Source organism: Rattus rattus, chromosome X (assembly GCF_011064425.1).
Source record: "Rattus rattus isolate New Zealand chromosome X, Rrattus_CSIRO_v1, whole genome shotgun sequence".
In the NCBI taxonomy this organism is placed as follows: domain Eukaryota; kingdom Metazoa; phylum Chordata; class Mammalia; order Rodentia; family Muridae; genus Rattus; species Rattus rattus.
In genome coordinates this window covers 54,797,708-54,807,841 of record NC_046172.1, presented here as the reverse complement: position 1 = coordinate 54,807,841, position 10,134 = coordinate 54,797,708, and the positions used below count along the sequence as shown (strand labels likewise).

Here is a 10,134-nt window from a genome sequence, read left to right as displayed (position 1 = left end):
GGAATAACAATCGAAATGTAAATAAGAAATACTCAAGTTAATAAAGATTAAAAAAGAGTTGTTATATTTCATTGTTATCAAGTTGAAGAAAATTATGAATAATCAAATGCTGGCATAGTTTTGAAAATCAAATTAGTTGGGTGAAATTGTAGAACTGGATTAATTTGCTTTAGAAACCAAGAGGTTTGCCACCAGATACCTATAATTTGGTTAAGAATGTAATTAAAGCTAGGTGATCTAGCATGTATTCCTGGCACTCAGGAGGCTGACCTGGAATCAATGCTTCAAAACAGCAAAAAAATAAATACAAGTGAATCAGTGATCATTTGCAACTGAACTAAAGCAGCAGGGAAACATATGCTGGCAAAAATTCCAAATATCATCTCATGGAAATTTCATCAAGCCAAAAGGTCAGTTCTCTACTTTCTTCTCCTAGCTATAATCCTTTCGTTTTGTAACAAAATTCATCCAGTTTGCATTTGCACAGAGCCGTTTTCCATGCTCAGTTTTACTTTAATTCATTTAAAAATGTGGTACACAATACCCACTGGGAATAGAATCATCTTGCCATGTTTATTAAACTAAAAGAGTTAAGTGCTAAAAGAAATGTCCAATAGGACATTTCCTATGGGGAAGTCATATAGGATAGAACTATCCAGAAACAATGAATAGTAATCTTGATTGTCTTCAAGTGGCTAAGTCACTTGATGATTGTTTTGTAAGAATGCATGTCAATTAGCAAGTTAATTTCAAAATATACCCTCTTCCAAAAAACTTTGAACAGAATTACTCTGTGTGGATGAATATAGATTATTAAAGAACATCTAAAAGTATCTAAGTGCTAGGCATGGGATACTGCCCTACAAGTTATTGATTAGGAAGGCACCAAAGACTTTCATAATAGCATGTTATTGCCCTTGCTCTTGGTTGCCCAGAGTGAATAAATGATAAGGCCTTATTGATAAAAACATAACATACTTTTGTAGCAGAACACATAGAAACCAATTTGGAACTGGAACATACCATGTTAAATAAGGTTCAGGGAGACAAAAATAACATGATTTGTCTCATAGGCAGATGCTAGCTTCTAAATTTTATATGCGTTTATTTATGCAACAGTCTGTGTGGAGCCCAAGAAAGGGAGTAACAGGGGCTTTAAGTGAGGGGAATGGTAGTGTATATGTGATATGAAAGTTGAAGGGGAAATACTGGTGGTATACAGATTTCAGGGAGGCCTGGGGACGTGGAGATGGAGGACCAGAGGGTATTGAGAATTAACCCAAACTAAAGATGTATGAAAACATAGCAATCCTGTTACCTAGTAAGGTAATTAAAATGGCAAAACTAACAGAGTGTAGTGCACTCTAAAGATAAATTATTTGGAGTAAATGTGAATATATTAAATGAATGAAATAAATGAAGGGTATAGACAAAAGGTACACTACATACAGGCAAGTTTAAATAATGGAAGGGGAAGGAAGTAGTGGATATGACTGTTAGGGAAGGGAAGGGAAAATAAAAAGATACTATAGAAATTACAAAAGGAAATAGAGTCTCTCTTGGTATTTTGTTCTTTTTCTCTCATTTGTTGTGTTTGCGTGCTGTAATTTTTCTAATGTAGGTTGAATGATTGATGCTCCTCCCCCTATTCTGATTTTTTTTCTGTGAATTCTTCCAACCTTGTCCTGCTGTCTGTGGTCTCGGCTACAGAAGAAGTGGAGGTCAAAGGATCATCTGAGCCTAGGATTCAGCAACCAGCATCGGGAAACCTTCCGTAAATAAATAAATTAATGAAGAAACACTGAAAGTCCAAATATGATGAAACATATATGAACATGGGAAAAATAAGGCTTTTAAAAATAAACAATAAACTACAGTTGAAGTACTACTAAAATTATAATAGGAATAGATGAAATGGACCAACAAAGTTTAAAAAGGAACGAGAAGAAAAATGTTTGCCTAATAAAAGAACTCAGAAACAAAGCTAAACTAAAATATAAAGGGCAATAAGTTATAAAGACATTCAAGTTTTAATAATGTGCTACAGGAAAAGTCATAGCGTAAGTATGGCAAAAAAACCACAACAATATGGGGAAGCATAAGGCAAATTAAGATGTGTTGGGGGAAGTTATCAAAGTTTGACACTGACAGTTATAGCAGAGATGTGGTAGGGAGGATTGTTGGCTTGAACTGTTTCACATTACTGATGCTGGGGATAAGGATATGTCAGAGCTGACAATGCTTTGTAGCTTCCCTAACTCTGTGTATAAATCCTCAACATTGATGGCTTAGCCTGGTATATGTATGTAATTTCAGCATTTGAAGTATGGAGGAAGGAGGAGCAGGAGTTCAAGGTCAACTTGATGCGCTGCGAAGCCACTCGAGGCTAGCCTGGATATCTCAAAAAATAAAAATAAAAGAATTAGAATTCTCTGCTAAATATAGTTAACCTTTTAAAGTCCTATGGACTCAGGGGTTCTCCATTCTTTAGAGGTGCCTCAGGTTGTGTCACAGCACTGAGGTCAGCACAAGCAAATTACCTGTTCCTAAATATTCATCAACCTGCTGTGGGACGGTGCTATGGGTTTCAAGGAGTCTGTTGGCAGTTTTGGGGAGTTTTTTCAGACTCTACAGTGGTAAAACGATCGTAGATGCCCAGAGGTTGATTTATCTGCTGTTCAGGATATTAAAAGTCCACAGTTAGGGGTTTGTTCTAAGCCATCTGAAGTAAAAATATTTTTCCTATGCACTTCACTTGGCATAGGCTGTAATTTTGGACATCTACTTTTGGTTTGTCCTATCAATCTTGTTCTCTGCAACTATATCTCTCAGGTATGTTCTGAAAAGTGGGCCAGCTAAACTTTGACTTCCTGACTTAATGATAATACTTTGAGCCCTGGAGTAGTCCAGTTTTAAACAAATTCCTTATTTTATAGTGCCCATCCACTGCCCTCATACCAAGTTATATAAAATGACATAGTGGGATTTCACTTTACTGCTAACCCATCTGCTGGCAGAATCACTGCCTTATCGGAACTTGCAATTGAATTTGAGGGTTTTGACAGTTGTGGTTGTGTTTGGGGTAGGAGTACAAGTGTTTCCCTAGGGATTCCATCTTAATTTTGTTCCTGTTGCTATGATAAAATGCTCTGAGAGGGTTTTGGGGATTTAGCTCGAAGGTAGAGCAAGCTTGCCTAACAAGCACAAGGCCCTGGGTTTGGTCCTCAGCTCGAAAAAAGAAAAATAAAAAAATGCTCTGAGAAAGGCAACTTAAGGGAGAACGAAGTTTGTTTTAGCTCATAGTTTATGTTACAGTCCATTATGGAAGGGAAGTCACAGTGGCAGGAGCTTTAAAGCAGTTGGGTTGCATTATGTCCAGAGTTAGATATGAGGAGTGAAATACAGGATCTCCTGCTAGAGAATGTGCCCTCCAGTAGTGGGCAGGACTTTTCCATATCAATTAGAACAAACAAGAAGATTTTGAAACAGATATGCTTAGAAGACAACAGCCTGATAATTATAGAGTTTGGCAACCTGACAGTTAACATTAACCATCACCTACCCACAAGCCTATCTTCCGATTGAAACTTCTGCTTCTCCTCATTCTGGAGACCCACTGCGTTGGAGCTATGGTTGGCTTCCCTTACTTATTTTTTTTCATTGAATCTTTCTTTTTCTTCTTACTTTTTGGTCATCTTATCTGTCTGAATTTTCAATCTTCCTTTATATCTCTCTTTGGAATTGAATCTAATTTTTCTTATTCTGACTCATCTTTCACTGGATTACCAAAAGAAGTTTTTAATCTTCAACTGTACTCATAGGTTTCTAAATTTCCACCTTTTTTAAATGAGGATACCTATCAATTTGTGGTCCACCCAACTATAGGATGATCCTATGTGTTGATGTCCAGTTCAGCATCTAGGCCTCAGGAAGCCAGTGAAGGGTGGTGATGGCTGGCAACAGGGGCCAAAAGCTGATGATTTTTGAGGATTAACTCTCTATTTCGCTAGGGCCAGAAGATGGTGTCTTCTGGCAACTTAACTCTTTCTTGTTGGGCCAGAAGCTGCTGGCTTCTGGCAATAAATTCCTGCTGATAGCAGTAGGGGAAAAGAATTTGTTACTTGGGTTGATTGCTCTGACTCAGGCCCCTCACTGGCTAAGCAAGAGCCAGAGAGAAAAGAAAAGACAGAAAAGAAAAGAGAGAAAGTTCAGGCATATACAGAGACACACAAATACATATTGGATGAAGCTGAAGCTGAAGGCTACACCTATGCTTTATTGTAGTTATTAGTTTCTATATTTTCTAAGGATAATTGACCATATGGTTTTCTAAGCATTTTTATATTCCATAAATTCATGTTATGGTTTGCCCTGGAGTTATCTGTATTTTGATGCTAACTTCACTGCCCCAAGGATGGCTGCCTAGTCACATACTCAGGACTCAGGTGACTTCACCAGAACCTTCTCCCCATTTAATTTGTAAAATACAGGTGAGGGCAGGTACAGGATAGAAGGAGGCCTGTCATTGGATGAGAAGGAAGGATGGGCGGGAGAAAAGTTTGAAGAAAGAGGAGGAGACTGGGATAGAAAGAGAGAGAGAGAGAGAGACAGAGAGGAGGGACATGGAGAAGAAAGCTGTGGCAGGACAATATGGCCAGGTGATGCTGATTCCACTTTGTGTATTTACAGGTTATTATGAATGTTCTTAGGGATGGATGGTACTGGGCTTTGTATGTTTAGGTGGGCAATTATATCTTACCAGTTGGGTCAAAGGTTATTGTTTTGTGCTCTTTCATGTAGATTTAAGTGTATGGAGGTGGGGCGGCTGTCTGGGCCACCATAAGTTGGGATGTGTGTTCTGGCATGGAAACCTGCCTTGGGAACTAGATAGGTGGAGACATTGCTGCCAGGCTCAGAGAGAGGCCTTCGGCAGTGTGATATGGGATGGAGCAAAGCAGGTGAGAAGCTTTGCTGACAGAGACTAAGATATCTAGCAGATATCTTGGGGCACTGCAGTACCGATCCTAGTGGGGATAAAAGACAACCATACTTTTTTTGTTTTTTATATTTTTACAACAACAAATTCATAGTAAGTTTAAAGCAATAGTTCATGTCCTAGATCGTAAGACTTAAGGAGTTACAGCAGAATTGTCTTTCTATTAAGACTCAACTGACGGATGATCAAAATGTGAATGCTTCACTCCTTCTTTAAAAGGGGAACAAGAATACCCTTGGCAGGGAATAGAGAGGCAAAGATTAAAACAGACACAGAAGGAACACCCATTCAGAGCCTGCCCCACAGGTGGCCCATACAGATCCAGCCACCCAATTAGACAAAGATGGATGAAGCAAAGAAGTGCAGGCTGACAGGAGCGGATGGAATCTCCAAGAGACACAGCCAGAATACAGCAAACAGAGGCGAAGTCGCCAGCAACCAAACCACTTGAACTGAGAATAGGACCCGTTGAAGGAATCAGAGAAAGAACTGGAAAGAGCTTTGAAGGGGCTGGAGACCCCTTATGACAACAATACCAAGCAACCAGAGCTTCAGGACTTCATGCTAAAGAACTATACATGACGTTGACTAGACTTTTGACCTCATAGTAACAATATCCTAGTGGGATCCTGCCAGTGGAAGGAAGCCCTTGTCCCAAGGCCCCAGACCCCCAGTGGAACGTGATTGTTGGGGGGAGGGCAGCAAGGGGGGTGATGATGGGGTGGGGCATACCCATAAAGAAGGGGAGGTGGGAGGGGGATGTTTGACTGGAAAACGGGAAAGAGGATACCACTCGAAATATATATAAATAATAATTAAATTAATAAAAAAAAATAAAAAAAAAAACACACACAAACACACACACACACACACCCAATAACAAAAAAAAGAACACTACACACGTTGATTTAGCTCAGTGGTGCAGCAGCTTTAATGCCTAGCAAGCGCCACGCTCTGAGTCGGTCAGCTCTGGCTCATCAAAACAAACACACAAACAAAGCAAAACAAAGACTCAACCAAACACCAATTAGTATGTTACTAGCTCCACAAGTTCATTTCAGTTTAAAGCACAATTTTTCTACTCAAGGTATAATTGTTCTTATTTACATTTCTATTTGATTCTTTTCCGGTTCAAGACCCAGCACTCTAGCCCTCCCTCATCCCTTCTCATGTCGGTGGCTCTCCACCTCACTCCCCCTGGACATCACTTCTGCGCAACAATCCGTCACTGTCTGAGTCTTGGCATGGGACCAAGGGCTTCTACAAATCCACTGTGCTCAATAGTGGCCCACTACCTACATGAGCTGGAGCCCAGGGTCAAATGCATACAGCTCCTCAGGTAGTAGTAAAGGCACACTATGTCATAAATGTGTACATTTTCAGCAAATCATCTACCTTAGGCCTGGCATGCTTGAAGTCTTGAATAGATCCAACTAGGATACAAGACTGCAGTGAGAATCAACGTGCACCTAGGCTCACTAGCCACTTCAGCTGTTCCCAGCTATCTACAATACCTTGACTCGAACCTCCAAAGTCAAAACATGTATAACTTCCTACATACTCCTAATCTTTCTTTATGTATTTATTTATTATATAAGTACACTGTGGCTGTCTTTTGGAATACTAGAAAGAGCATCAGATCTCTTTGACAGATAGTTTGGCAAGCCTCGTGTGTGGTTGCTGGGGAATTGAACTCACGACTCTGGAAGAGTCAAGGTCAGCTCTTAACAGCTAAGCCATCTCTCCCAGCCCTTTTTTCAGTTTTCTGAACAAAATAGTGACATAATTGTTAAAGCCTTCTTCCTAATGCGCGTCCAATCTTACGCAGTAAGTTTTCTGTATCATGAATAGTATCATGATGGCTCACCCCTCCTCAAGGAGTCATGGGTGGTTAATAGCTACCATGAAAGGCTGATCACTTTTCTTATGCAGTAGCCAGTTATTTAGCCACACTATGAAAAAACCTCATACCAATGCTCCCAAACGACCTTAAACTAGCACAGTTGGTTAAAAATGCCTGCAAATAAAGGAAACATTTGGAAGAAGTAAGGATTCAAGAAGAAGAAAAGAAAAGGAAAGAAAAAAAAAAGGAGGAACAGGTAACGAGAGTGTTCAGTGAGGATGAGAGGAATAAATGAGAGAATAAAGATACATTCACCATCCATCAATCCATCCCTCTCAACAACCAGCCCACCTAGGGATCCATCCCATCTACAGGCCCAACCCTCACCACACACACTATTGTTGATGCTGCATGGTGACAGGAGCTATAGGGTTGTTCCTGAGGTCTCAAACAAAAATTGAACACATAAACGATATCACAGCCAACCATGGCCCAAGTCCAGACCCCTAATGTAAGAGTTAGGGGAAGGACTGAAGGAGCTGAAGTGGGATTGCAATCCCATAAGAAGAACAATATCAATCAACTGACAAACCCAGAGTTCCCAGGACTAAAACCACCAACCAAAGAGTATATACATGGAGGGGAGCAGGATCCCAGACACATATATGTGAGGGTAGCCTTTATCTGACATCAATGAGAGGTAAAAGGCTTGATGCCCCAGTGTGGGGGATGCTACCGGGGTGAGCCGGGAATGAGTGAATGGTGGAGGAGCACCCTCATAGAGGCAAAAGGGGAGGATTGGGGTGATGGGATGGGGATTGAAGAAGGGTAACTGGGAAGGGAAGGGGATATCATTTGAAATGCAAATGAATAAAATGAATTAATTTAATAAAACCCTCTCACCATCTTCCCATCTGTTTGTCCATCTGCCAGCTCACCAGCACATCCATCCTTCTGTCGGGCCTCTGTCCTGGGGCCCGTGTCCCTGCTGAGCCCTCTTTGTCTCTCCCTAGCTCACTGTCTCTGTCTCTGCTTTGAGCTCTCGGCCCCTCCCTCGCTCCAGGATCTTGGTCCCCCTCTCCTCTTTCTCTCTTACAGCCACAGGTTCTGGCCTCCCATTCTTCGGGACTCCCCTAGATCTTTTGGGGCCTCCTTCAGAACACACTCCCTCCGTCAGGCCTCCCAGACATTTATACACCCTGAGGGTCCTTCTTGATTCATGTGCCCCTGATTTCCTGTTACCTAATCCACCTGGCCATATTTCCCCAGGGTTTCCCACTTCTCTAGGGCCCTCCCCATATCTACCAGAGCCTTTTACATGCCTTAGTGGTCTCCCCTTTGAACTCCCAGTATCTTCCCCAGTTGCCTAATTTCAGAACCTCTGCCTTTCCTAGATTTGTCAGTTGTCGCTGTCACTGTCTCCCTTGTTCTCCAAGAGCCCCACTTTTTCTGGACCCCGGTCCCCTGGCTTGCTCTCTGCCTCTTCCACGAATCTGTGGCCGTGGTCACATTGCTCTGGTGCCTACCTCTGAACCTTCTCCTCAGCCCTGGGATCTTGCTCCCTTGCTTCTGCCTATCCCCTGCTGCCCCTTCTCTCTGCTTCTTGTCCACTTCCTCTCCTTTTCTGTCTCTGTTGGGTCTCCATCCAGCCCTCATGGCTTTGTGTCTGGAGCTCTTGAAGCAATGTTCATCATGCTGAGTGGCATATAAGAGGACCCCACCACCAGTCCCTCCACATACCACATCAAAATCGTTCATCTCAGTCACTGTCCAGAGCAGTACTGAGTCTGCTCAGGACACCTACCTGGGCAGTCAAGATCACAAAAGTGAAGTAACAAGCCAGTAGGGTTTGAGCAACTCATCAGACAACGTGGACAGCAGTACCCGGCCACCCAGTGTGACACAGGGTGGAATTATCCCAGGCCCTGAAGCTCAGGAGCCACCCCCTAAGCATGCAGCTCTTAAGAGTGAACACGGGACACTGAAGAGCTCTGAGTCTCCAAAGGGCCATCCCCAAAAGGAAACTGTCATCAATAGGAATACAAGTTGACTGCATTCAGCCAGTGCCAAAGGAGGAGCCCAGTCTCACTACCAAACTCCAGTCCATCGGGGTTCAGGTAGAGGGGCACTGGAGAAGCAGCGCCCTGTCTCACAGCATGTCCTCCTGTTGTCAGGACAGGATGCCAACGACTTCAGTTGTAAGTCATCTGAGAGGAGTCTCCCAGACTGTACCTCTCACCCCATTGATGCTGGTCCCCCACAGGCCCCCAAGGTTGCCCAGATCAAGTGCAACCTGACCTATAGAGACAACAGCAACCCTGCCCTGGAGACATTTTCCCTGCTCCCACTTGACTTCCTCCAGGTCTCCAGCAGAGCCAGCTCAGACAGGGGCCTGCCTCAGGGATGACTAGTGGTTCCTTCAGGCAGAAATGGAGAGGCCGGAAGGCTGGTGCTGCCAGATGGACAAGGAGACCAAAGAGAATAACCTCTGAAGTCTTAGGAAAAGTGCTCAGTGCTGTGGGCAGCTCCGAGCTCCTGATGTCCCAGAAATCGCAGCAGTTCCGTGGCCTCTGTGAGCAGAAGTTGAGCTGTGATGCCAACCCCGGTCCAACAGCCCAAGACCTGGCAAGGTTCTGGGACCTGCGGCAGCTGTCTATTAAAGACATCAAAATGAAGTTCGATGAGCTCTACCACCTCAAGGCCAACAGCTGGTAGCTGGTGGAGACCCCCAGAAGAAGAAGGAAGAGAAGAAACCATTCCCTCAGTCCCGAAGAAGGCAGCCAAATCCAAGGCCGCAGTGAGCTGCTGCAAGGCCTCAGATGGAGGTGGGGGGAACGAGCAGCGTCAGGAGGCCAGAAAGAGACTCCAGGCTGCCAAGCGGGCAGCATCTGTGCAGCAGGACTTGGCCACAGAGAGTGCAGACAGCATCAATCTTTATGTCCCTGACACCCAAACCAGGTTCTAAGGCCATGAAGGAGAAAGGACTCAATTTTAAATCATTAAAAACTCAATGCAGGAAGTCCCACACCCTCGGATCCCGGCCCGCAGCAGCTCTCTGCTCCTAAAACCCGTGGGAGAGAGATCTCACCGCCTGGTCAGGTGGGCACTCCTGAGGCCATGCCAAATGAAGAGACCACCAACACTGCCCACCCTGCCCATCCCTGGCCCAAGAGGAAACTGTATAAGGCCTCTGGGCTCCCGTGGGGAGGGCCCAGGGAGGCAGGAGCCCTGCCTGAGACACCGCGGAACCTGAAGGAAACAGACCCGGATAAACAGTTCTCTGCACCCCAAATCC

At 43.7% G+C, this 10,134-nt stretch overlaps 1 pseudogene; it reads left to right on the top strand.

Annotated features, from left to right (window-relative positions):
• The first annotated feature begins 8,493 nt into the window (after nt 1-8,493).
• LOC116887914 lies at nt 8,494-9,804 on the top strand (annotated as a pseudogene).
• Nucleotides 9,805-10,134: the final 330 nt, after the last annotated feature.